Source organism: Schistocerca serialis, chromosome 4 (assembly GCF_023864345.2).
Source record: "Schistocerca serialis cubense isolate TAMUIC-IGC-003099 chromosome 4, iqSchSeri2.2, whole genome shotgun sequence".
NCBI classification, from domain to species: domain Eukaryota; kingdom Metazoa; phylum Arthropoda; class Insecta; order Orthoptera; family Acrididae; genus Schistocerca; species Schistocerca serialis.
The window spans coordinates 339,234,994-339,256,050 of record NC_064641.1 but is presented as its reverse complement, the minus strand read 5'-3'; positions in this window follow the sequence as shown (position 1 = coordinate 339,256,050).

Below are 21,057 nucleotides of genomic sequence, written 5' to 3'. Positions count from 1 at the left end.
TTTTACACAGAGTACGCGAAGGAACCTCCCCCCTCCCCCCCCCCCCCCCTTCCAGCAGCGGTGTACCGTAGGTCTCTAGAAGAGCGTAGCGTTCCAGAGGATAGGAAAAGGGCACAGGTCATCCCCGTTTTCAAGAATGGACGTCGAACAGATGTGCAGAACTATAGACCTATGTGTCTAACGTCGATCAGTTGTAGAATTTTGGAACACGTATTATGTTCGAGTATAATGACTTTCCTGGAGACTAGAAATCTACGTTGTAGGGATCAGTATGGGTTTCGAAAAAGACGATAGTTTGAAACCCAGCTCGCGCTATTCGTCCACGAGACTCAGAGGGCCATAGACACGGGTTCCCAGGTAGATGCCGTGTTTCTTGATTTCCACAAGGCGTTTGATACAGTTTCCCACAGCCGATTGATGGAAAAAGTAAGAGCATATGGACTATCAGACCAATTGTGTGATTGGAGTTCCTAGATAACAGAACGTAGAATGTCATTCTCAATGGAGAGACGTCTCCCGAAGTAAGAGTGATTTCAGGTGCGTCGCAGGGGAGTGTCGTAGGACCGTTGCTATTCACAATATACATGGTGGTCCTTTGATAGCGACTGGGCCAAATATCTCACGAAATAAGCATCAAACGAAAAAACTACAAAGAACGAATCTCGTCTAGCTTGAAGGGGTAAAATCGAGATGGTCCTATGGTTGGCCCGCTAGATGGCGCTGTCATAGGTCAAACGTATATCAACTGCGTTTTTTAAACAGGAACACCACTTTTTATTACATATTCGTGTAGTACGTAAAGAAATATGAATGTTTTAGTTGGACCACTTTTTTCGCTTTGTGATAAATGGCGCTGTAATAGTCACAAAAGTATAACTACGTGGAAACACGTAACATTCCGCCAGTGCGGACGGTATTTGCTTCGTGATACATTACCCGTGTTAAAATGGACCGTTTGCCAATTGCGGAAAGGTCGATATCGTGTTGATGTAGGACTATTGTGATCAAAATGCCCAGCGGGCGTGTGGTATGTATGCTGCTCGGTATCCTGGACGACATCATCCAAGTGTCCGGACCGTTCGCCGGACAGTTACGTTATTTAAGGAAACAGGAAGTGTTGAGCCACATGAGAAACGTCAACCACGATCTGCAACAAATGATGATGCACAAGTAGGTGTTTTAGCTGCTGTCGCGACTAATCCACACGTCAGTTGCAGACAAACTGCGCAAGAATCGGGAATCTCAAACACGTCGGTGTTAAGAATGCTACATCAACATCGATTGCACACGTACCATATTTCTATGCACCAGGAATTGCATTGCGACGACTTTGAACGTCGTGTACAGTTCTGCCACTGGGCACAAGAGAAATTACGGGGTGATGACAGATCTTTTGGACGCGTTCTATTTAGCGACGAAGCGTCATTCACCAACAGCGGTAGTGTAAACCGGCATAATATGCGCTATGGGACAACGGAAAATCCACGATGGGTGCGACAAGTGGTACATCAGCGACCTTGGCGGGTTAATGTACGGTGCGGCATTTTAGGAGAAAGGATATTTGGCCCCCATTTTATCGATGGCAATCTCAATAATGCAGTGTATGCTGATTTCCTACGTAAAGTTCTACCGATGTTACTACAAGAACCGAGCGAGGTGGCGCAGTGGTTACACACTGGACTCGCATTCGGGAGGACGACGGTTCAATCCCGCGTCCGGCCATCCTGATTTAGGTTTTCCGTTATTTCCCTAAATCGCTCCAGGTAAATGCCGAGATGGTTCCTTTCAAAGGGCACGGCCGACTTCCTTCCCCGTCCTTCCCTAATCCAATGAGACCGATGACCTCGCTGTCTGGTCTCCTTCCCAAAACAACCAACCTACCTTACTACAAGATGTTTCACTGCATGACAGAACGGCGATGTACTTCCAACATGATGGATGTCCGGCACATAGCTCGCGTGCGGTTAACGCGTTATTGAATAGCATATTTCATGACAGGTAGATTGGACGTCGATGCACCATACCATGGCCGGCGCGTTCACCGGATCTGACTTCCCTGGATATCTTTCTGTGGGGAAAGTTGAAGGATATTTGCTTTCGTGATCCACCGACAACTCCTGACAACATGCGTCAGCGCATTGTCAATGCTTGTGCGAACATTACGGAAGGCGAACTACATTACATCAAGCCTGAGAAAACCGTTTTGATGTCTAGCTAAGCTTCTTGCACCGGAAACAGCGTTGTGATCGTCGGCACCAACTCGCCTCCGTAAGACACGTGGTACTATTTCAAATTGCTGGTATCCTCCCGCCTGATGGATCTATAGGATGCAGCGCAGTCGCACGCCCGTCATTGGAATGGTGTCACATTAACGGTTCTCTGGAGTGCACAGTACCATCAGCCGCAGTCTACAGCCTCGCATCCCGCGTCTAAGCCTCCAAGTCAACGCGACTGTGTCAACGAAGACCATTTTCGTCGACGAACATTTACTGACTGTTAGTACTACGCTATTAGGACTTTCTGTTATATACTTTGTTTCAAACTTCAATGTGCGGTCCTATTGCGTCAGCCAATGTAATTAACTTTGAGGTGTAGAACCGGCTACTATGTTTGGCGTCAATCTCTCAGCAGATCGGGACGATATTTTAGTCTTATTAATTCGGAAACTGTTTTTAACTTACTTAAGGTGATGTTGTCGAAGCCCATTGCTTTTGGCTACCTGGGCACATTTATTTATCAGAAGCGTTCTCAGTCCACACAAACGACTTAACAGTGACAACGGGGGTAAACTATTAGCAACAACTGTTTTGTTTCCAGGACTTCGTTCCCTGTGTCCTTGTGCAAACAGGGTAGCATCCCCCGTGTGTTGGTGCGTCTCCTACGAGGTATTTTTGTTGATTCAACCTCAGGTTCAGAGGAGATAGATCAGTTGCTGATGGCAGTTTACTTTAGATTACATGTACCTGCGTGTCCCCCCCCCCTCCCCTCTTTGCGTTCTTTGGCATTGTGGCTTGTTGGTTTCACATTCTGCAACATTTGACTTACACGTGGTCATTGCGTCTTTCGTGGTCTCTCCCATTCTTAGTTTACGCAGATTTGTGTGCCAGACACTGCTCTGTGTTCATTAGTTATCATACAGTAGTTGCTCTTACACCTGTCCTCGGCTCTTTATTTGCAGAAGCACAATTATTATGCTTTTACGTTCCGCTGTCATGTGTCATATAATTATATATTTACGTCAGATGATCATGCTCGTACTTTTATTTATTATCGCGTTTTGCTGTGTTAGATGCTTGCGCTGTTGAATGAACCCATTCCGCTTGCGTTTTCTTGCTGTAAGTATCGAGAAATCCTACTTGTATGTGACGATGCTGTTTGCACATATTTTGCACTTCCTATGCTGTCTGGACATGGATTACCATCTAATTATGTTCGCTATTCACTTTGTGTAACTGCGTACGACGAAACAAAATAGTGACTCTCCTACTGTAGTGGCTGATTCCGTTAGTATTTTTGGAGGTAGCTGCCTATGGAGAAACAAATTCATGTGAGACGTATCGTCATGGTATCTGCCGATAGTTCAGCGTTCGTTGACTTCGCCATTGTGCATTTTAGGGACAGATATACTCTGCTTCTATTTTCAGTCGAGACGCTGTAGAGCTCGGAATTCACATGAATCAGTTATTGTGCATTGCTCAAATTGTTAGTCAAGTTTCCTAGTATCATTTTATCATTACTTGTGGCTGCTGCAGCATTGGTACTATCCTTGTTTCAGCTTGTGCAATTGTGGACATGCCTGATGGGGCAGCTGCTCCACACCTCTATTCCTTTGGCTCACTGTGCGGTGGCAGCACTACTTCAACTGCTAGACGCATAGTCACAGCTTCTCCTTCACGTCTGGCTCTTACAGTGTGCCTCCAACCATTTAAATTAGTAGCTCACTAGTCTCATTACTGCCTAGGCCCTGCTTCCTCTGAAGTCCGACGATGTATTTGTTGCTTGCCTTTCTCAAGTGACAAGCTTCATCCAGGTTTCAGTGTTCGCAACTCACTGTCCACTGGCCTCCTCTGGTTGCCCATTCTTCCGCACTGCATCCTTGGCTCCACTGTCTCTACAGGTCCCAGTGGCTCCACCAGCCCCGGCGCTTCCAGTCATCCAGCACCTCTTTGGGCTCCAGTACTGCTTCAGTCTACATGTCTCCACTAGCTCCAGCACCTCTTCAGGCTTCAGCACCCCTTCATGCACCAGCAATTCCTTGGAATCCGGTACTTTTTCTGGCTCCAGGGACTCCTCAGGCTAAAGAGCCCCCTTTGTTTCCAGCACTACCAACTCCCTTGTCACTGGTGCCAATGCTGTCCCTGTGCCTCTTCAGGTTCCAGCGTCATCTGTGCCTCATCGCTGGGCATCATGTCACCAGCCCACCTCCATCGGACACACTGTTGCGCTTCCTGTGCCAACATCTCGTATCCCCTGTGTGAACTATCCTTTTACGTGTGATGGGAGGTCAATGTCCTTCGGTGACTGCTGACCAAGGATTGTCACCTCCAGACAAGTTGCCCTTAGTTCAGGATTCGTTTCAGCTAGCTGCGAACACTTATCACGTCCTCGTATCCCTGCTGTCACTACAGGGTTTCTTCCCTTCAGTGTTAATGTCTCACTCACGTCATTTAGTGGGTTTCTTCTTCAACAGGCACCTTCAAGGCATGTGGCCCACTTTACCAGATATCTTGCTCGGCAGTGTCTCGACCTAGTCGTTGGCTTCAGACGTTATTGGTCGTGGTTGCCTCCTGGGGCCTTTACTCTCCACAGATAACCTCTCTTTGGGGCACCACCCACGCAACTTAAGCGCCTTCCCGACACTTCTTTTCTCCTGTCTTGGAAGTTTCGCACAAGTCTGGCCTTGCTTTGGCAGCACAGTCACCTATTTTTGATGGCGTACTTACTTCAAGTTCGCTTTTCCTGGTGGTTATTCAATCTCTCGGTGAGGGAAAGGGGATGCCGTACCCTCAGCTGCTGCCCATATCACTATCACTGACTACACAGCAAGACGACTGCCGTCCCTTAGTAGGTGAGAGGGATGTGGTAACCGTGGGTGGCGCGTTTGAATCTAGCCTCTACGCACACAGAAGTTTGCCACAAGATTCCACCGTCGGAAGTGGCTATAACTCAACCGCAGTACGTCACGCCTGCAGCAACTGTTGTAATACCTGGTGGTGCTACATTCGAGGGATACAGAGCCTCCGTGGACCGCATGACAGTGTCAAGATTTCCTGATACTCTGTAGGACAGCTATATACGACATCGCCAGGCAACTCACAAGCAGTAGACATAGGGAGTTCACAGAAACGTCCAAACCTACATCTACATTTATACTAAGCAGGCTACCCAACGGTGTGTGGCGGAGGGCACTTTACGTGCCACTGTCATTACCTCCCTTTTCAGTTCCAGTCGCGTATGGTTCGCGGGAAGAACGACTGTCTGAAAGCCTCCGTGGGCGCCCTAATCTCTCTAATTTCACATTCGTGATCTCCTCGGGAGGTATAAGTAGGGGGAAGCAATATATTCGATACCTCATCCAGAAACGTACCCTCTCGAAACCTGGACAGCAAGCTACACCGCGATGCAGAGCGCCTCTGTTGCAAAGTCTGCCACTTGAGTTTCTTAAACATCTCCATAACGCTATCATGGTTACCAAATAACCCTGTGACGAAACGCGCCGCTCTTCTTTGGATCTTCTCTACCTCCTCCGTCAACCCGATCTGGTACAGATCCCACACTGATGAGCAATACTCAAGTATAGGTCGAACGAGTGTTTTGTAAGCCACCTCCTTTGTTGATGGACTACATTTTCTAAGGACTCTCCCAATGAATCTCAACCTGGTACCCGCCTTACCAACAATTAATTTTATATAATCATTGCACTTCAAATCGTTCCGCACGCATATTCCCAGATATTTTACAGAAGTAACTGCTACCACTGTTTGTTCCGCTATCATATAATCATACAATAAAGGATCCTTCTTTCTATGTATTCGCAATACATTACATTTGTCTATGTTAAGGGTCAGTTGCCACTCCCTGTACCAAGTGCCTATCCGCTGCAGAACTTCCTGCGGTTCGCTACAATTTTCTAATGCTGCAACTTCTCTGTATACTACAGCATCATCCGCGAAAAGCCGCATGGAACTTCCACCACTATCTACTAGGTCATTTATATATATTGTGAAAAGCAATGGTCCAATAACACTGCCCTCTGGCACGCGAGAGGTTACTTTAACGTCTGTCGACGTCTCTCCATTGATAACAACATGCTGTGTTCTGTTTGCTAAAAACTCTTCAATCCAGCCACACAGCTCGTCTGATATTCCGTAGGCTCTTACTTTGTTTATCAGGCGACAGTTCGGAACTGTATCGAACGCCTTCCGGAAGTCAAGAAAAATAGCATCCACCTGGGAGCCTGTATCTAATATTTTCTGGGTCTCATGAACAAATAAAGCGAGTTGCGTCTCACACGATCGCTGTTTCCGGAATCCATGTTGATTCCTACATAGTAGATTCTGGGTTTCCAAAAACGACATGATACTCGAGCAAAAAACATGTTCTAAAATTCTACAACAGACCGACGTCAGAGATATAGGTCTATAGTTTTGCGCATCTGCTCGACGACCCTTCTTGAAGACTGGGACTGCCTGTGCTCTTTTCCTATCATTTGGAACCTTCCGTTCCTCTAGAGACTTGCGGTACACGGCTGTTAGAAGGGGGGCAAGTTCTTTCGCGTACTCTGTGTACAATCGAATTGGTATCCCGTCAGGTCCAGTGGACTTTCCTCTGTTGAGTGATTCCATTTGCGTTTCTATTCCTTGGACACTTATTTCGGTGTCAGCCATTTTTTCGTTTGTGCGAGGATTTAGAGAAGGAACTGCAGTGCGGTCTTCCTCTGTGAAACAGCTTTGCAGAAAGGTGTTTAGTATTTCAGCTTTACACGTGTCATCCTCTGTTTCAATGCCGTCATCATCCCGGAGTGTCTGGATATGCTTTTTCGAGCCACTTACTGATTTAACGTAAGGCCATAACCTCCTAGGATATCCTGTGAAGTTGGTACATAGAATTTTACTTTCGAATTCACCGAACGCTTCACGCATAGCCCTCCTTACGCTAACTTTGACATCGTTTAGCTTCTGTTTGTGAGAGGTTTTGGCTGCGTTTAAACTTGGAGTGAAGCTCTCTTTGCTTTCGCTGAAGTTTCCTAACTTTGTTGTTGTACCACGATGGGTTTTTCCCGTCCCCCACAGTTTCACTCGGCACGTACCTGTCTAAAACGCATTTTACGATTGCCTTGAACTTTTTCCATAAACACTCAACATTGTCAGTGTCGGAACAGACATTTTCGTTTTGATCTGTTTGGTAGTCTGAAATCTGCCTTCTATTACTCTTGCTAAACAGATAAACCTTCCTCCCTTTTTTTATATTCCTATTAACTTCCATATTCAGGGATGCTGCAACGACCTTATGATCACTGATTCCCTGTTCTGCACTTAAAGAATCGAAAAGTTCAGGTCTGTTTGTTATCAGTAGGTCCAAGATGTTATCTCCACGAGTCAATTCTCTGTTTAATTGCTCGAGGTAATTTTAGGATAGTGCACTCAGTATAATGTCACTCGATGCTCTGTCCCTACCACCCGTCCTAAACATCTGAGTGTCCCAGTCTATATCTGGTAAATTGAAATCTCCACCTAAGACTATAACATGCTGAGAAAATTTATGTGAAATGTATTCCAAATTTTCTCTCAGTTGTTCTGCCACTAATGCTGTTGAGTCCGGAGGTCGGTAAAAGGAGCCAATTATTAACCTAGCTCGGTTGATGAGTGTAACCTCCACCCATAATAATTCACAGGAACTATCCACTTCTACTTCACTACAGGATAAACTACTACTAACAGCGACGAACTCTCCACCACCGGTTGCATGCAATCTATCCTTTCTAAACACCGTCTATACCTTTGTAAAACTTTCGGCAGAATTTATCTCTGGCTTCAGCCAGCTTTCTGTACCTATAACGATTTCAGCTTCGGTGCTTTCTATCAGCGCTTGAAGTTCCGGTACTTTACCAACGCAGCATCGACAGTTTACAATTGCAATACCGATTGATGCTTGGTCCCTTTGCCCCGCACCCGCTGAGGCTGTTGCCCTTTCTGTACTTGCCCAAGGCCATCTAACCTAAAAAACCGCCCAGCCCACGCCACACAACCCCTGCTACCCGTGTAGCCGCTTGTTGCGTGTAGTGGACTCCTGACCTATCCAGCGGAACCCGAAACCCCACCACCCTATGGCGCAAGTCGAGGAATCTGCAGCCCACATGGTCGCAGAACCATCTCAGTCTCTGATTCAGACCCTCCACTCGGCTCTGTACCAAAGGTCTGCAGTAAGTCCTGTCGACGATGCTGCAGATGGTGAGCTCTGCTTTCATCCCGCTAGCAGACTGGCAGTCTTCACCAAATCAGATAGCCGCCGGAAGCCAGAGAGGATTTTCTCCGATCCATAGCGATACACATCATTGGTGCCGACATGAGCGACCACCTGCAGATGGGTGCACCCTGTAACTAGCTCTGAGATGTGGAAACTGCTACTGTGTTTTGTGTCAATCTCGTGTTATACGAGACTTATCTTTTAGTTTTATTAATTAATAAGCCTTTCTGTGGAACGTGCTAAATACGTTATTTTAATAAAGGTCACAATGTTTTGACTATCTCGGCGCATCTGTTTATTAATAGCGTGCATAACCCACACAAGAGCCTTAAAACTTCCTTGCACCTTTATTTGTCAGTCCAACAACTGCGATGGTCCTATCTTAAAGATCTTGAGTCCTCTTCAACTGAATTTCCTACTCTGGTATTCCTTATCGCTGCATCCGTATCCTTAGAGAAATTAAAACGCATCTCATCATTTCTCAACACTTCAGTATCCCACTTACTTCCGCAATCTTTTCAATGATTCCGTTAAACTTGAGTCTGCTCTTCACCGTAACTAAATTGTTACATGAGTCTAAATCTGCAAATGGATACGCTTTTCAATTTAGTATTTGAGTTCCGAATCTGCATCTGAACATGACGTACTCCAACTTACCGTGTCCCCCTGTATTTTCCAAGTGTACCTTCTCCTTTTGTGACTCCTGTATAGAGATTTCACCATTACCATTTGAAATTTATTGCACAACTCAGTCTTCACCCCCTCCCTCACCCTCATTCCTACTACTACTAATACTACTACTAATACTACTACTAGACCCGTAGTCTCTCGTACAGCTTTCCTGTAGTCCGTTCCATGCAACTGCGTTCCAGTGCGCCTTAATTATTACATTTTCGTCTCGCTTTACATTCCAAATTACCTGCTCGACATCCTCAAGTACTTTATCTCTTCATCCTCTGCATGTAGTCGGGCTTCATGGTCTGACGGTACAGCGCCTGCCAACGAACCAACAAATCAGGGAATGGAATCTCAACCAAACCACGGACCTTTCTAGTCCACCTTTAATATAGCCTTCACCTACCGACGATTTGGGGGCTCATCAGGATCGACATGCGAATCTGATTCCACGTTAAGCTATAGGTACCAGGTTTGTAAGTTTGTGTACATTAGGGACGCGCAAGTCAAATGGTTCAAATGGCTCTGAGCACTATGGGACTCAACTGCTGAGGTCATTAGTCCCCTAGAACTTAGAACTAGTTAAACCTAACTAACCTAAGGACATCACAAACATCCATGCCCGAGGCAGGATTCGAACCTTCGACCGGAGCGGTCTTGCGGCTCCAGACTGCAGCGCCTTTAACCGCACGGCCACTTCGGCCGGCTGGACGCGCAAGTCGTCCAAGAAAACTGTTCAGCTGCTGTGCGTAGCCTTGTGCTGCGCTCATCGCTGGATACTCTCATTAGCGCTGCATGTTCCCATTAGCAGGCAATATTATCGTTGCATAATAGACAATATATGGGGCGTCGAATGCCGTAAACGTCTATGGTCTTCTTCGGACTGTAAATCTGGAAGGTATCTTCAGGTGGTACGTTTGGTATAATAGCTATGATGTCGAGGGGCACAGCTGCAACCCGCAGGACAATTGTGCTGCACAGGCACGTGGCCGCGACAACGCTGGACGTCTGTTACGCATCTCTTCCGGAAGAACGGATACTTAAGCAAATGCAGCGACTACAGGGGGCAATTCCCGTCGGCGGGAGCAAGGCACCTCACGCACCGGCTGCACTGCAGTCCCTCAATAGCTCTCGCCGGAGTGCCAGCGAAATACACGACGATTTGAAGTGAAGCTTCGTTTGTAGTGCTATCTGTGTAGATTGTTTATTTTCTGTCCGACTCTAGGTCACTAGCCAGAGTCCAGATGGTTAGTGTTTGTGTCATACTGCAGGAGGAGTGGAAGGTAGTTCCTGTGTAATTTTGTTGTTCTTGTTATATAACCCATGTAAGGAAACATTGTAACAACAACTTCACCTGCATGACCAATTCCACATTGTTGTTGTGAAAGACCAGGAAACCACTTGAAACCGTACTCCAACTGGTCAAATACTTTCAGACTCTCGACAGCTCAGCATCAGAATAACAACTCAGGGGTCAAACCAGAACGAATCGAAGACGTACAGCTTCCCTTCAATCTCATGATAACGTACGATGTGACTTCGTCCAAGTCACTCGAATCAAAAAATTAAAATGCCTATTGAGTGCAAGATAATTAAGTGCAATTTCTTTCTGGATGTCAGAAACTCAATCTTGGAGAGTGGGAAAGAGAGGCTCTTCAAGTTTGGCAAGTAAGTGCCTTCGTCACTACGCCGCATCAGAAGAAAATACTCTCTTCCAAAATTAGGACTCATGATGACCTGATTCGGCTCCTCCTAGTTCCGGAAAGACATAGTTAGCTTTCGCCAAGCTTTCATCTGCTCTACTGTGGATCTGTCGCTATAAATAGGCACCGCCGTCTTAGAAAATTTCTTGCAGTGCTGTCCCTGCAACTTAGTTTTACTTACACCAGTTTTGCACAGGCACTAAGATCCTCACGACCGCAGAAGTGTGCTGCATATATCGCTCTGTGATTGACGCTCTCAGACAATGCGATAATTATAACCTTCTGAGCATGGGCACTAGGTGCCCGAAACCGCTAAAGAAATCAAATTGCTTCTGGTAACTGGTTGTAGATTTTTTGAAATAATGAAATCAGATTTTGGAAATGTCTCCCGCAAACGTTTGTCGCTTCAGGGTTTACATGTACGATGTCATTCAGAGTCTTTTTCTTATGAATGTCATTGTTATGATTGTAACTGTTGGCAGTGGGTATTACTCCCAATCGCATAACACAAGGAGAGACTCTTGGAAAGGTCTTGTATTCTAGAACAACATGCTACCTGATAACACTATTATCCACAGTAAATCAAAGTCTGGATTTAAGAAGAGTTGCTCAAATGAAAATGTCACTTACACATTCAGTCATCAAATTTTACAAGCACTAACTGACGGAATAGCACCAGCTGCTATTTTCTGTGATCTATCTAAAGCAACTGTCTGTGTGAATCACAACATTCTCCTGAATGAACGAAGATATTACGGAACTGATGGAAAAGCAAACCATTGGAAAATGTCATGTCTAACTAAATAGTGCAGAACGTTACACTTAATGATTCAACAAAGTGGGGGAGAATCATCTCCATACGGACAAATGACCTGTTGGGTTCCACAACGCTCTGTCTCATGTCCTCCTTTGTTTCTCATATTATTATGTAAACGACCATCTATGTAACATACAGCAGGCAGAATTAGTTCTTTTGGTGAATACACTGTATTGTAATCAGCGCAGACATACGTACAAAATAGAGGATGCTGGGTATTACGTTCTGAAACGTGATGTTTAATGGTTTTTGCAAACGGCGTAAAACAACACAAAAAGGCACGACAAATGACACTACTTATGGAAGAGAAATATTAACTGGGGAGGAAAAGTCAAACGCATGCTCATTGCTTGAAAACAATCTAGAAGAATGATATCTGGTGCGTAGCTACAATCATCTTGTAGACATCTGAAGTTAGGCATTTTGGCTGATAACCTCGTAGTATACTTATTTCCTCATGACGTCTGTTGCAAACAATCCGCTGCAGTCCAAAAGAAGCGATGATGTACGTAACTACGATACTAGAAAAAAAATGACATTCTATGCTCCACACTGAGGTTGTCTTCCGCACGGAAAGGTGTGTAACCAAAAATTTTGATCGCTTACCCAATGATATACAGTACAACGTCTGACACATGGAAAACTTAAATCTGAAAACAAGCCGAGAAAGTTTCCTCCCTGACAATTTCTTCTGCTCCATACCAGAACTTTTAGTTATATAAAGTGTAAAAGGTGATGAGCAGGACTTATTAACCCTTAAGAGTACGACTGAAAAAACAGCATGTGGCGATATTGATACATAAATGTGAAATGCGAATGGAAAATGTTACTTGTTGCCCATCATTACCATTACCCCACAAATGACCCGCTGAATATGGAACTAGCTAACTTTGTGTAGGCACCTCTTGAGCTTTCTGTGGTCGGATATAACAATGTATTTAAAGAATTTAAGAAGAGAAAAGTAATCACAGCAGATTCTTCTTCATATATGTTGCAACCGAAATAGTGTTCTTTTGCAATAGTTCAATGCTGAAGCACACGACAAGACTCATCATAAAAAAGAAAGAAGGGGGAAAGGAAACCTCTGTTAAGCGTAGCAGTGCTTGTTAGCATGCGTTTTTATTTACGACTTTGTAAGCTCCTTTTATGAAATATTAAATCTGGGACGCATTATCTTCCATAGCAAGCAGTGAGTTGGAACCATAATACAACAGACGCAGAACAGGCGCAGAATTGAAAGAGCGTTTTTTTTTTTTTCCTTCCATTCCGTCGACCGCCTCTACGGAGAAAGGCACTGCGCCTCTGGAATGCAATTTCCGTAGACAGTGATAGCCTGAAGCGCGTTACTTCCTCTGGACAAAACAGCGGCTTAGGAAACGAGGTTGCATTTGCAGCCGCAAAGCCAGGGCATGCCGCATTTCGTTCGACGTGCGTCAGCGCAGCGGTCACACAGATCCCAAAACTGTATCAGCACAGATTTTTTTCTTTTTCGAAGCCCTTTTGGTTAACCCGTTCAAAAATTTCTACACTGACAGAGTGATAAAGTACCAGTGAAGCTGAGAGCAAACACCTAATCTTAAAAATTTACTTTCACATTTACATCTTTGATACGTAGCGAACAAGCATTCACTTTATAACAACGTACGTTCTAAAGAATGGTTCAAAATACTCTGAGCACAATGGGACTTAACATCTGGGGTCATCAGTCCCCTAGAACTTAGAAGTACGTAAACCTAACTAACCTAAGGACATCACACACATCCATGCCCGAGGCAGGATTCGAACCTGCGACCGTAGCAGTCACACGGTTCCGGAATGAAGTGTCTAGAACTGCACGGCCACCGCGGCCGGCTCGTACGTTCTTATTACTGCAGTATGGTAACGGTTGTTAATCGACTACCACAAATTTGTATGTCCGCGGCACAAAACTTCAGTTATTACATTCATTCAGCTCTTTAGTAGACGATAAACCTAAGGCTGTTACTGCTACATGAATATTGACGATCTGTTGATTAACAGACGAGAAATTAACAGACCTCTCTCTCACCGTTCTTCAACCACTCACCGTTTCTAGCATTGACGGTTAGAGGGCACTATTGCACAACAAAGGTGAAATCATACAATTTTATCTCTAAATGTTGTTTATCAATTGCTGGTCCATACGTAAACCACTACAACCAGAAAATGAGACAAGAGATGAATCGCGAGAGTACTATCTGGTCTTGTATAGCGTGTGGAGTAATTATCCGAATCGTTAAATCCACTTACTTCACTAAAGAAATATTCCTATCTATCTTATGTGATTATGTTTCTGCATTATTTCTTTTTCACACGGCACAAATCAAATGATCATTTTACCTGGAACTTCTGGATGGGGAGGAGCAAAATTTTTGTAGAACCAAAAATTGCAGCATTCGTTGACATATAATAATACATATGTAACTTATTTTCTAGACTTCGACCTAATCCGTTAACTGGAGTCATCGTAATAGTAAAACCTCCTCATAACGTCTGAACCATTTAATTTATTTATACAACAGATTGTCGTTATTGAGAGACGTCGATTCTTTGGAAACGATGTGAGGTCGTATACTTTAGCCTAAGTAGATTTAGAGTTGCCTGTTCTGTAGACGATTTTGAATATGACAATGAGAGTAGCTTGCATGTATTTTGGTTATCTTCCACAGAAGTGGGGCAATGCTGTAATATGGGTTCGTGTAATTATAGTGCATTAAATTAAATACGCCGAGCTATATGAACTTCGCGAACAGCGCTACACAACGCAGAAAGCCAGCTGAATTTGGACGCACTATTCGAAATAATATTGTACTGACATCATGGTTATGTGCTGTCTGCTCATGTACAGAGGAACTACCTGTCGCTGTCTGAGAAAACTCTGTTCCCAAAGGCGTGTTACTTCCTTAAAAAAAAAAAAAAAAATAAAAAATAAAAAAAAAAAAACAGGCCATATAGCCAAAAGGGGATGTCTGTTCGATTAGTGCTGATAAAGTAGTCCTCGACCTCTGCAAAATTATGCGCCGGCGCGGTTCCTTTGGGTGAAGTCGTCGCACAAGATCGCCAGTAGGAAACACGAGCAGGAACCCACCATACTGCGACTAGCACCACGCTGCATACAACCGAACTATTCTGAAAATTGGGGAAAGGTCTTAATTCTGCATGGAAGGTGGAAATACTGGCAGAAATTTGGTGCAATTGGAAGTTTAAAATAACAAGTTCACTAACAATCCCGTGCTAGTCCTAAAACAATTATGTACAATCATTTTCATTCACTTTAGCGAGTTAACGGTAACATATTTCCCAAAATTTGAACAGCTACTAAACATCGAATGTCCGTAATAATAAATGCTCGCCAATCTTTTAAGTTTATCGGTGTCCAATGGACTTAATTTTTTAGCCACCGACCTACTCAACATGCCACGTGGAATAACTGTCTTTTCTCATACACAAAATTACTTAAAAATCCTTACTTTTTAAGGAAATACACCGATATAAATTTGCCTTCACTTTAAAGCTATTTTGAGGCATGTAGCACAACTAAAACTGGCGAACTATAACGTCCTTCGTAGCTCATACTACACACGACTGTACCATTGAAAGGCAGGGCTCTGAATCCTTTAGACTGCTGTATGCATTCCCTATTTCCAAGAGAAAAGACGCGCGAAGAATACTCTGTGCTTATTGGTCAGTTTTCGTTAAGGCCAAAAGCAAAATATAATGCTCCCGCGCTAGTCAGCGCTTTTCATGACTAACCAATCAACAAACAACGCACTTTCGAATTGTGTTCTTTTCCGAATTAAAATTTAAAATTCTGATACTTCATTCCTACTTTAAGTTATTAATTATTTTCATTTGCACTCGAATTAGCTTTCCTTTTACCATAAACGTCTACATTCACACTGTCTTCAAACTTTAAGCTTGTTCGAATAGCGTTTTTCAGTGTAACAATGATCTACGTAATTACTTTAGACAACATTCACGCATTATTCACACTACTTAAACATATACAAAATTGTACAAACATAAATAAAAAAAGTTTCAAGAAGTAAACGGAACAAATCACAAAAACATTTTCTAGACCAGTTTCTTGAATGTCTCTGTCCGCTACTGTACTATGGTGGTTGCAAATTAGAACTACGGACTCGACTAAACCCGCTTCAGACCATCTGTCACTGTGCACGCATGAGTCATTCCCCCGATACACAGGCTCTAGACAGCATCGATATAAAGGTGCCACGTGTCACAAACTTTTATTGGGTGATGCATCACAATAGGTGAGGTACTGAATGGGTGTGAACATACGTATGTACCTGAGGATACTAAAGTGACATTGAAATTCAATGGGAATGTTGTGTATCTGTGAAGCAATTATTCCTGTTTTACACTCACCAAATTTCTGCTGTACGATAAGAGAATGAATAGAAAGTTCATAGTACTAGCTTAAATACGAATTTATTTACCATATTGTCTACCAGCATGGTAATATTCTATTGTATCATAGTTTAAAGAGAATTAAATGGGTTTCCTGGTCTGTCCACGGTGGCCGACTGCCTATACCTACAACTGCTCATCGCAAGTCACAAGGCTCAGAGATCAGAACCGGTGCACGTTCACAGCAGCTGGACGGTCGGAAGAGGAAAATTATTACCTATCAACGCTGGTCGTAGCTGCTCATTTGAGGGAACGAATAACATGAATCAGGATGATTCCGACCTCATGACAGTACCACTGACCCTTGGGTTAATTTCACCCTTTTCTGTCCATTTCTGGAGAAACTCATGAATCTTACCTATAATGTAATTTATCATGTATTATAATGGAATTTGTTGATTTGAATTCAACCACTCTAAAATAAAATTTTAAAAATATTACAGCTAAATGCATTTCAAGCAAGTCCTACACACCTGCTTACAAATTCAACTGGGAAAAGCTCTCTTGTCACAGAACAAATGATTAATGACATGGTCATCAAGTTCTTACGTGTTCAAATTCAGTTAGTTTAATGAAACTGCTTGACCTTTATAACAGTAAAAGAAATTTTAACAATTAGAAATTCACATTTCTGTAAAAAAAGTTGTAATTGATTTTCACTCTTTTCCTTTACGGGTAACATTGACTTGCTAAACTTGATGCCAAATTTCCATAAATTCATACTTCTCTCCCCAAATATGACGTAAGACCAATGTTTTAGATTGAGATTCGTGCTTTTTTTTAACCTAAAGAACGGACACCATAGGCTACCTATTGAAGATAAAGTCTGAAAATGAGTCCGTGATCGTATTTTTGTCTATTTTACAGGTCCGTCTTGATCACATTTCTTTTTTTTTTTTTTTTGTTTGTCAGGGCGACATAGTAGAACTTATGGAAAATTTAGTACCTGTATTGTGTTTTAATTTTTTTAAGTTAAACTATAACATTTTTTATTGGAAGGATGGGCTCACAATGGGTAACAGTTTGTATCGTACATTAGCTGAAATATTTGTAAATGAGTTAGAAAATTAGTTTTTTGAACGAAATCCTGACATCTGGGAAATAATTGTCAATTGCAGACGTTATGTAGACAACATAATACTACTGTACAAAGGTGACGAAAGTGAAATACACGAGGTAGCAGAATGAATGGATGGGATGTACGAAAAAAATTAAATTCACAGTGGAACTGGAAGACAAAGGAAGCTTAAGTTTTTTTGGACCTTAGATTAACTAAAAGGGATAGACGTTTTAAGATAATCATATTTAGGAAGACGATGCGAAATCCTGTCACCCTAAGAAGCAAAAATGGGCATACTTCAGAGCTATGATCAACAGGATGCTACTCACCGCTAATGACGAGGTGGAAGAATTAAGTGTGATTAGACAAGTAGCCAAGGCAAACGGTTATAAGGAACATGATGTAATGAAACTTTATAATAAACTAAAATCAAAAGTATGTGACAAGAAGGGGTAACAGAACCAGAGGGCAAGAAGTTTGTTGCTATGTCAATCACTGGTGCATTTTCCGACAGAATTACACAGGCTGTCAGAAAAACGATAATAAAAATAGGATTCCAACCGAAAAGTACACTTGGTTGTAGGCTACGCCGCAAAGTTAGCAACAACAGCAACAAATATTTGGAATCTGGTGCGTACAAGATCAACTGCCAAGACTGTGACTGTCTCTATAACGGTCAGACATGAAGGAATTTGAAGACTCGTTTTAGAGAGCATACAAATAAACAAAATAAGAGCGCTTTCGGTACACATTTAGACAGAGAAAAACATTCGGTAGGAAAAATAGATTATAATATGAAAGTGTAGCATAGGGCGCCAAAGGGACATGCTGAACCTACTCGAAGAAATGGAGATTTATGTGCACAGAAAAGGGCAACCAGAATTACTGCTGAATAAACAGAACGAGTTTAACCTAAATGCTTATGTTGATGTATTCAGAAACTTGCTGGTTTGAGCAGCGTCGAGCGCCGCAGCGTATTGGCGTGCGGTCGTGTGCGCCGGCCGCCGGCGATGAGGAGACTGGGCCTTCCGCCGCAGGAGAACAAGCACGTCATACAGAGAAGCCACGACCTGCTGCCAATGAGAAGACAATCCTGATATATATCGACTATCGGTGTTTAAATTTTTAATTAAGTCATTGCTTCGTTAATTATCTTACGATTACGTTTACGGTAATTGATCTGCCAGGCTGTAAGATTTTATTTTTTATACTGGCCTTTATACAACTGTATGTTTTACCTTGCCTGGCTAGGAGCTTCACATTATTAATATTTGCACTTTTTATATGGGTTTTAAGTATGGATCCAATTCCACGTGGAGTATGTCAGTACATGTTTTATTATCAGACGATCGTTTTGCCATGTGACGTAATTCTAATTATTGACTAAGCATACCACATTTTAACCAGTACAGTTGCGATACAGGTTAATCATGTAGCATAGCCATGGTGCCCTCTGCTGGCCTCAGTTTCCTTGCATAAATACCAGACACATTCTGATCATCACCAGTATTTCCTCTGTACCTACATGTTTAGTTTGACGTTGATACTACATCAAAATATTTTATGATATGAATCGTTGGTATATTTGGCTTTTAATAATGTCAACATTTTATCTTACTCATATAGCACCAGGACTTCTATAGATTTAGCGTCAGTAAACTAGCTTAGTTGGTTACACAGTGTTTTTGTTCTGTAACAGATCTGAAGATGGCAGTGGCGGAAACCGGTCATAGTGTATGCAAAAAAAAAAAAAAATAATAATAATAATAAATAAATAAATAAAATCATGATGTGATCAAGACGGACCTGTAAAATAAAGAACCATGGGCTAAGTCTTTATTAGACAGTGAAGTTAAATAATAAAGTGTGAATATGAACAGATGAAGTGAAGCCATAACCAAATTAAAGATGAACTACAATACCCTGAATTTACCAAAGGTCTCCTGGCTCAAGATAGTACTTCCGATACTTCGATGTGGTTCCGAAAACATTACAAGAAGTGACCTTGTTAATTAAAAAGAAGCTGCAGTTAGTGAACTCCCAGGTGAACAGAATATGGAAGAAAAAAGGGAGCTGTACCTGAATATCTGGTTTCTTATTTAAAGTTTAGTAAAAAGGAAATAAAATCAATAGCCCTTTCAGATACAAGAAGACAATATGGACGTGAGAGCTAATAAAGCTTTTCTAGCTGTTCATGCAATGAACATTGGTCCAAAATCATTCGAAAGGTCATCAAATGAAAATATGTCTGCATTACATACAAAATTCTAATAGTCTGCAGGTGCTAACTGTCCTCAGCCTAGTTGCTCCAAGTCATCCACAGCTAATGAAGAACTCTCAAGTGCCAAGAGAAATCTCTTCCTAAAATATGACGATTCGTCCTCAGAAGATTAACTTGGTTTAATGAAATTTCCAGAGATTCGAGAAACTGATGAAAGTGATTCTGATCTTTTAGACGACCCTGTTCTAGAAGATTTTTTTGCTCATTAAATTTTAGAATCAGGAACTTTTCCAAAATGACTTTGTTATTCTGCATTTAGTTAGGGATAAAAGAAAGAAACAAATTTTTCACCATGCATGCAGTATTCAAAGAGTTGCAACAAAGGAAAATGTAGTTGCAGTAATGGGGCTTCATTCCACTGACTTACCGAAACCTACGAGAATGAGATTTTTACTCTGCAGCGGAGTGTGCGCTGATATGAAACTTCCTGGCAGATTAAAACTGTGTGCCCGACCGAGACTGAACTCGGGACCTTTGCCTTTCGCGGGCAAGTGCTCTACCTTTCTTTCCGGAGTGCTAGTTCTGCAAGGTTCGCAGGAGAGCTTCTGTAAAGTTTGGAAGGTAGGAGACGAGGTACTGGCAGAAGTAAAGCTGTGAGTACCGGACGTCAGTCGTCAGTCGTGCTTCGTTAGCTCAGTCGGTAGAGCACTTGCCCGCGAAAGGCAAAGGTCCGAGTTCGAGTCTCGTTCGGGCACACAGTTTTAATCTGCCAGGAAGTTTCATATCAGCGCACACTCCGCTGCTGAGTGAAAATCTCACTCTGGAAACATCCCCCAGGCTGTGGCTAAGCCATGTCTCCGCAATATCCTTTCTTTCAGGAGTGCTAGTTCTGCAAGGTTCGCAGGAGAGCTTCTGTGAAGTTTGGAAGGTAGGAGACGAGGTACTGGCAGAAGTAAAGCTGTGAGTACCGGACGTGAGTCGTGCTTCGGTAGCTCAGTTGGTAGAGCACTTGCCCGCGAAAGGTAAAAGTCCCGAGTTCGAGTCTCGGTCGTGCACACAGTTTTAATCTGCCAGGAAGTTTCTTACTGAAAGCTACATTTGTTCCACAATAACATAATATATTCACTGCTACGTTCTGTGATGTGATTTCCAAGTTACCTCCATCAGAGGTACAGGCTCATGCATGCAGAATTCTGTATAAATGTCCAGGGAGAATTTTAGTAAAAAATGTTTGTTTTTTGTCAGTAAGTTCCTTGTAGTGTGTTTTAAATGAGGTATTGATAATTATATTCATACAGATGCCTGTTTCACCGATACCTAGCTTATCAACATTTCGTAAGACATCCAGTTTTCAACGGGTGTCATGGTCAAACTGCACTACACTGAAATTTCTGCACGTGTTTGTAACAAAACGAGTTTTAAGGGGACAATGTAACATCACGTCAGGGGGTAACATTGACCACTTGATATTACTTTTCTTCTACAAACCTATAAAAGACAAGACATACACAGTACTATACTATAGTACTATAGAAATAATATACGATAATAAACCACCATGAACAGAAATTGATTAGTGGAAGATATATTCCACAAAATCATCAACAAAAGAGTCCATCTTACCAAGGGTCCATCTTACCGTGGATGACGGCAGACACAGCACTCT